At 40.9% G+C, this 7,478-nt stretch overlaps 1 non-coding gene across 1 annotated transcript; it reads left to right on the top strand.

The window, feature by feature from the left end:
- Positions 1 to 1,436: 1,436 nt before the first annotated feature.
- On the top strand, positions 1,437 to 1,497 carry LOC142438311 (U7 small nuclear RNA). Its single transcript, XR_012782710.1, has one exon. It is a non-coding gene; the product is annotated as a U7 small nuclear RNA (small nuclear RNA).
- The last annotated feature ends 5,981 nt before the right edge of the window (positions 1,498 to 7,478 follow it).

A 7,478-nucleotide genomic window follows, 5' to 3' on the forward strand; every position in this document is an offset into this window, starting at 1 on the left:
GAAAATTAAATACAGCCCAGGTTGAAACACTACTAAAGATTTTCAGTTTCCATTTCTCTTGAGTGATTTTGCATTCTCAACGAACAGCTGAATTCTTAAATGCATCTCAATTCACAAGATTTCTTGATATGCCATAACGCTCTGACCCATAGATCACTTTCAGACAATAAGGAATTTAGATTAAGAGAGTCCGTGAATTTCGAAGAGAAGATAACCAGGCAGGTAGTGAGAAGAGGGGACTAAGAGTCAGAAATGCTAAAGTTTCATCACCTTCTAGGACATTTGAACTTGGGCTTCTCCCCTTTCTAGGCCTTACTTTTTCTCATCTGTAAAATGGGAAGAAGAACGCCACTGTTTCAGTTAGCCCTTGCTGAATAACAAATCATCCCCAAAGTGAGGGAATTAAAGCATATCTTTGTGTGTTGCTTGGGGAGTTCTGCTGCTAATTATACCTGGACCCACTAGAGAAGCAGCGTTCAGCTAGCTGGAACTACGTGGCATGGCTAGCCTCTGGGCCTGTCTCCCCTGACTTACAGTCTTTCATACTGAAGGCGCCAGGCCAGCCTCTCGACCTGGTAATGGTAGTGTCCTAAGAAAGCAAAAGCAGGTACTATCTGGCCTCTTTAGGCAGAGCCTCGCCGAGTGTCACTTCCTGTTCATTCTTCCGAGAAATGTCATTATTCAGATGAGGAAAAGGTCAAAATTACATGGCCACAAAAGGTACAGTGGGAGAGAGAGAGATCATTTACTAGAAAGCCATTTCTGTGCCAACCTACCATATACCCTGTGGTAAGCTGGGTTCTCAAGAGAAGCAAACCCAGTGAGATATATATAAATATATAATTTTATATCAAGAAAGTGGCTAGCATGAGTGAAGAACAACCTAAGCCCACTCAGGTTCAAGCCCATGGTTCAGATATTAAGCTAAAGGATTTTCCTCACTTTTGAAGCTGTGAGGGCTGATGAATCAGGAAGCAGGAAGGCCTGGCTGGTGGATACAGAAGTGGATGCATCCAAAGGCGGCAGGTTAGATGGCAGGCTCTGATGGCTTACAGGGTTGGCAGGCAAGACGGCAGGCCCTCCGCTCAAGTCCAAAGAGCCAGAGACTAAGAAGACTGATGTTACATCCAGACCAGCAAGAAGCAAAGGTGTTCTCCACAGCGTCTACTTACACATGAAATGGGCCAGACATCCGAGGAAATATCATCAGAGCCATGATCTAAGTAAGGGGTTGTGTTCATCCTAATTATCCCACAATTGCTTGGCCGCACATGGCGGACCCCATCATGAAGTTGGTTACATTTTGGTAGATCACAGCATGGGGAAGAGAGCCTTAACTGCACATTACTGAGAATCATAGCCCAGCCAAGCTGATAAAAACCTAATTATCACACATCTTGTCCTACATCTGGGGGCATTGATAAGACCAGAAAATCTAGTGTTGCAGCTCTTTTAAAATTTGTCTAGCAGGTTTTCTGGTTTTCCCAGAAAACCCCCACACACCAGTAAAACAGTTATTTAACAACAACAAAAATAAAAAGACCAGAAAATCTAATATAATATATCTAATATAATATATAATCTAATCTATTCAGTAAATAGTAAAGTGTCGATTTACACAAATGGAAGATGATTTCATCTTTATTCTAATATTTGTATTAAACTGCTCTTAAGAAGATTTGAGCTAAGGTTTGAGATTTCTAAGCTATTATTTTAAGATTCCATTTTTAATAATCTCCAGATCCTCTGTCGAACTTTGTCAAACACTGTCCAAAGAGCATCTTCATCCCATGGTGTCCGTCTATCCTGGGAGTATGCCAATTTGGCCAAAAGATCTGAATTATGTTCAAGGTCGGCAATGATAGTAAAAGAAATACAGTTTATTACATATGTGAACTGCTTCATATGTTCAAATGTATGATCCCATTTGGGAGTCTCCAGCATAATTGAAAACTAATGTCATCTCGTGCCTTTATCTTAAACCCCAATGTGAAAACTCTGCTTCTACTCAAGATAGAGTAATGAGGACTGGATTTTCCCTCATGCATGGTACAACAGAAAAACAAGAGGGGGCTGGTGGAGAGAGAGTCTGTTTTTCATCATATAAGTAATACTGGCAACAAAGCACCGTAATCAGGGGGAAGTAGGAAGCAGGCTGAATATCATGATTGCTTCCATTTACTGCTTTGAGAGGAATTCCTAGAAAGTAACAAAAGGCATCAGAATTAGAAAGGATGAAATGAAATGTATTAAGAGATGATATCTATATAAGAATTATATAGGAAATTTATTGAGAGATGATCATCTGTCTGGAAAGTTTGATGGAATATACAAAAGAAAAGCTACTCAAACTGAGTGACTTTAACAAGGTTACAGGGCACAAGGACCATAATGCAAAGATTGACTGCATTTCTATATATTATCCATGAAAAATCAAAGTTGAAATATTAAAATATTATTTCTAATAGCATCAAAATTAATTCTGTAAAGCATCTACACACAGAAAAGCATAAAACGTTGTGGAGAGAAGTTAGCACTAAATTAAACTCACTGCCATCAAGTCGTGCTGACTCACAGGGACCCTGTAAGACAGAGCAGAACAGTCCCTGTGGGTTTCTGAGACCGCTACTCTTTCTGGATTACGAAGCCCCTCTTCCTCCCGCAGAATGCTTGGTAGTTTTAAACTTCTGACCGTGCCGCTAGCGGCTCAGCACATGACCATTATACCACCAGAGTTCCTCAAAGGGAGTTAGAGAAGAGGTAAATACATGGAATAATCTATTGTGTTCATATGTTGGGATACGTTAATGTGTACCGTAGATTGAATGCAATCCCAGTCAAAATCCTGCTATTCTACTTTAAAGCAATTGACAAACTGGTTTCCATATAAATATCACATTGACATGTGATAGTCCTAGATAAGTTAAAACTATTTTTTTAGGGGGTGGGAGGGAAAGAGGAGCTGATACCAAGGGGTCAAATAGAAGATAAATGTTTAGAAAATAGTGACGGCAACATATGCACAAATACGCTTGATACGATTGATCATGAATTGTTATAAGAGCTGTAAGGGACCCCAATAAAATGATCTTTTAAAATAAATAAATAAAGCAAACAACTTTTTAAAGAAATGATAAAGTTAAAGGACTTATACTGCATGATTTCAAGAGGTTCTAAATCTACATTCAACAAAAGAGTACTGTTGACTCAAAGGTAGACAAATAGATCAATAAAATAGAATGCGAATGTGTATAAGTGTAATATGGATGGATATTGTGTACTGTCAAGTCAATTCTGACTCGCTGCAATATCATATGACAGTAGAACTGACCCATAGAGTTTCCCAGAAAGATGATCAAACTCTGCCATCAAGTCAATGCTGACTCATAGCGACCCTCTGTTGGTTTCATTAACTTTAACTGTTTATGGGATCAGAAAGTCCTGTCTTGCTTTCTAGGTCCAGCTAATGGTTTAGAGCTGCCACCTTGTTAGATGGTAGCCCAACGCATAACCAGTATGCCACCAGAGCTCCTTGCATGTAGCTAAAGAGATACAGAGCTGATTTTCAATAAAGATGAAAGACTAGTCAGTCAAGAAGTCTTATACAATGCTACTCGGATAGTTATATTTCATAAAATGCTACTCGGAGAGTTATATTTCATAAAAGGAACTTTAATCCATACTTGGTACAATAGACCGGGATTAAGCCTAAATGGGTAATACACACAAATGTCAAACATACTACGATAACATTTCTAAGAGAAAGACATTGCTGCCTTAGCTTAAGGTAAGAATTACCCATTCCAACCCAATCTAGAAAAGAACAAAGGGGACAGTAGATGTCACTCTGCTAGGGAAGTAATTCGAGTCCTGCTGAGAAAGCAAAGGCAGTAATGAAAATTCCTGTGTGAAGTCTTTACAGCTCTCTGAAAAAACTAGACACATGTGGGCTTCTTCTTATTCCACAGAGCAGAAGGCCATATCTGTAAAAATCAGTCCCTTTTTTAGGTCCAAATCCAGAGCTCACTTTCTTTCTTTCTGTCTTTTTGTTTCTTTCTAACATTTGCCACCACCACATTAGGTTTGGGTGTTTTTTTTGTTTTGTTTTTTGTTTTTTTGCTTTTCTGCCCTGTGAGAATTAAGGAACTTTTGTTCCGGATTTGAAAACTTCCACTTATGGTCAGGATTCCTGCCTCATTATTTTTGCATACCCAGCCGTGCAACCACAAACAAAGTAATTCATCTCTTTAGAGCTTAGTTGAGAAGGAAGATGTTGATAGACCTGATTTCAAGGATCCCTTGTAGCTCTGCTCCCATGAATGATTCAGTAAGATTTAGCAATACAATAGGGTGACTAGAAACTGATGGTCTAGTGAAACAGACAACTCTACAACGCACTAAATACACACATGCACACAAAGAATTTCTTCTCTGTAGTCTCAGATTATTTCCCATCATAAAAGCAACCATCAGTCATTCAATTTAAATACAGCCCTCCTGAAATAAAGTCACCCTAGACATGGAAAAGTAGAGAACCCTTGGGGCATAGCCATCCTCAAGGTACACAACCCATCAGCCATTCCATGGGAGAAAAATGGCTTTCTACTCCTGTAAAGAGTTACACTCCTGGAAACCCACAGGGGAAGTTCTACCTTGTCCTACAGAGTCTCTATGAATTGGAATCAACTGGATGGCAGTAAGTATTTTAGACCTGGAAAAAAGGCGCCCCTATGACATGCTGGTATGCATTGGGTTGCAAACCATAAGGCCAGCAGTTCAAAACCACCAGCCACTCCTTGGGAGAAAGATGAGCCTTTCTACTCCTGTAAAGAGTTACAGTTTCAGAAACCCACAGGATAGTTCCACCCTGTCCTACAGGGTCACTATGAATTGAAACCAACTTGACAGCGGCAAGTTTGGAGAGGTTTGGGAGACATGGAAAAGAACTCCGGTGATGCCGTAAGTGGTAAATGTTGAACAGCTAACCACATAATTTCCTCGGTTCACACCTCCAGCTGCATCATAGGAGAAAGGCAACGCTATCTGCTCCATGAAGATTTACCAACTTGGGTACTTACCCTACAGAGGGGGACTATGGGTTGGCATCTAGTCAATGAGATTGGTTTGGGTTTAGATTTGGAAAGTCTGATCCTGGTCTGCTGTTAGCTAGTGCCCAGGTATATTTCCACGTGGCTCATGCTTTCATTCATCCTTGGAACTAGAATTTACTGAGCACTTGTTATGCCCCTGCTACACTACTGGGTACTAATTGCTCACCTTCTAGAAATGGAGAAGGGTAAAGGATGCTCATTACAAGGTCTTCACATAAGCATCTTACCTGCATGGGATCATTTTCCTCCCCTCTCTTCCTAACCCAATCTCACTCTTCATTCAAGTAATTTAAATATGATGTCTTCTAAAAAAGGTTCCCTGACCTTGTATTTAACTGTCCTCTTGTCCACTTCTGTACATCCCCCATTCTTTCATTCCCACCCCTTACCATGAAACAAGCCTATTTTGTTTATCATTACATTGTCAGCACAGCTCACCCAGTGTTAGAAACAGTGGGTGTGTAATCAACATTTTCAGACTAATATATTGTGCCAACCTGGCCAATGAACACATGGGGTTAATTGAAGGGTGGAGAGATAAATGACTCACTGAGCCTCGCCTTTCTCGTTCTTGGGTCTCTTGCTTTGTGATGGTCGGACTAGGGTGCAGCTGCCTTAGCCAGTTCCCTGCTTCAGTTGGCAAGGCTCACTTCCTGAAAAGACATCCCCAAGGAGAAGTCTCATGGACCTTTCCCGATGCAGCCCTCGGTGCTGGAACAGCCATGTGGAGACCCCTGTCAGCGCTGAGATGCTTCCACATTCACTGACTCGGCTTTCCTCCTGCAGTTGGCATCATAGTGTGTGTTTTGTGAGATGGAGGAGGACTTTGTGGATTGGGGTCAGACATATGGGTTAATGGGTTAATGGTGGACTTGTGGTTTTGGGCAGCACTGGGTTGGGATGTTTTCTTGATGTGCACTTAACCTTTATATAAAACTCTCTCTTATACATGAGTTTCTGTGGATTTGTTTCTCAAAAGCACCCAGACTATTACACTAAATGAATGAGTGAATAATCAACAGATAAAGGGCATAACTGAATCTTGAGGGGTCAGGGAAGACCTCAAGAAATATAAGATCTGAAATGTGTTAAGGATTTAGGTTGGTGAACAAACAAGAAAATTGGCAAGCTATATCTATTTCTTACCTTAAGTCCCTGATTTTTCAATAGGACAATGGCCTTCGAATTGGTCTGAAAATGTCTAATCTTTCATCACTTCAATTTTTAGACTAGGAGTTATTAGGCTAAGATTTTCCTTAGACTACTTGATTCATGTGGGCTCCCTACTAAAATGTAGCCAAATTGCCATGGGTTCCCTCTTGAAAAAGATCCAAATTCTCCAGCACAACAGTATTCCCTTTCCCCAAGTATTTGACTTTTAACCACCTATCTATATTTATTTCCTAGGAAATCTGTCCAATTACTTTATGATTCATCATTGTGGTCTCTTTACCACTGACCAGATACATCCACTTTTCTTCTGCCTAGCCGTGGCACCCTGTTCTCCATTCTCCGTCTACTGAAATTCTCAGCTGACTCATGTTGCTCAAATGTGACCTCCAGTGTGGAAGCCGTGCTGAAGAATGACCCTTCCTCTTCAGGGAACTCTCTCTTCCCTTTCTGCTGCTCGTCACCTACTCGAACTTCCTTCTTAGGCATGTGCGCTATTCTGCTCAATGCCATAATCGCTATGACAATTTTAGAAGTTGTGAGTTCCTTTAGGGCAGAAGCCGTCTCTAAAATTGTTCCTAACAGGTCACAAGAGTTCAATAAATGTTTGCCAACTTGCATGTCCATGATATGTTCACACAGGAGAGTCCTTCTGATTGTCCCTGGTGCTCTGTAGTGGCCACAGGAAAATACCGAGGTGCGGTCCTGTGTAAAAACCATATTGTAGTCTGCCTTTCACCACTGGTCATTCCATGTAATTATCAACAAGTGCTTCCTGAGCATTTCTCATGCTTCAGACACCATTCTGGGCCCTGGGGACACTGAAATTTCTGCTCTCATGAAATTTGTATTTAATTGAGTAGGAGATAATAAGTATATTAGTACAATATGGTCTTCCCCAAGTGATAAAATACGCTACAGAGAAATGTGAACCAGAAAAGGAGGTGGAGAAAATTCAGCATGCTGGACAAGGGGGTGCTAGTTTGAAGAGTGAAATGCCATGACAGCTAATGGAAGGTGAATGTCAAAGTCTCAAAGGAAATAAGAAGGTGAGCACACAAAGAATTGGAGATCAAGTATTCCCGGCGGAAGGAATTTAGAGAAGATGACTCACATCCCCAGTTAGGTGAGTTTGAGATCAAGTCTGAGGCCAGTGTGGCCAGAGCAATATAATAGAGTCCAGTGATGGGATACAAG

Source organism: Tenrec ecaudatus, chromosome 1 (genome assembly GCF_050624435.1).
Source record: "Tenrec ecaudatus isolate mTenEca1 chromosome 1, mTenEca1.hap1, whole genome shotgun sequence".
NCBI lineage: Eukaryota > Metazoa > Chordata > Mammalia > Afrosoricida > Tenrecidae > Tenrec > Tenrec ecaudatus.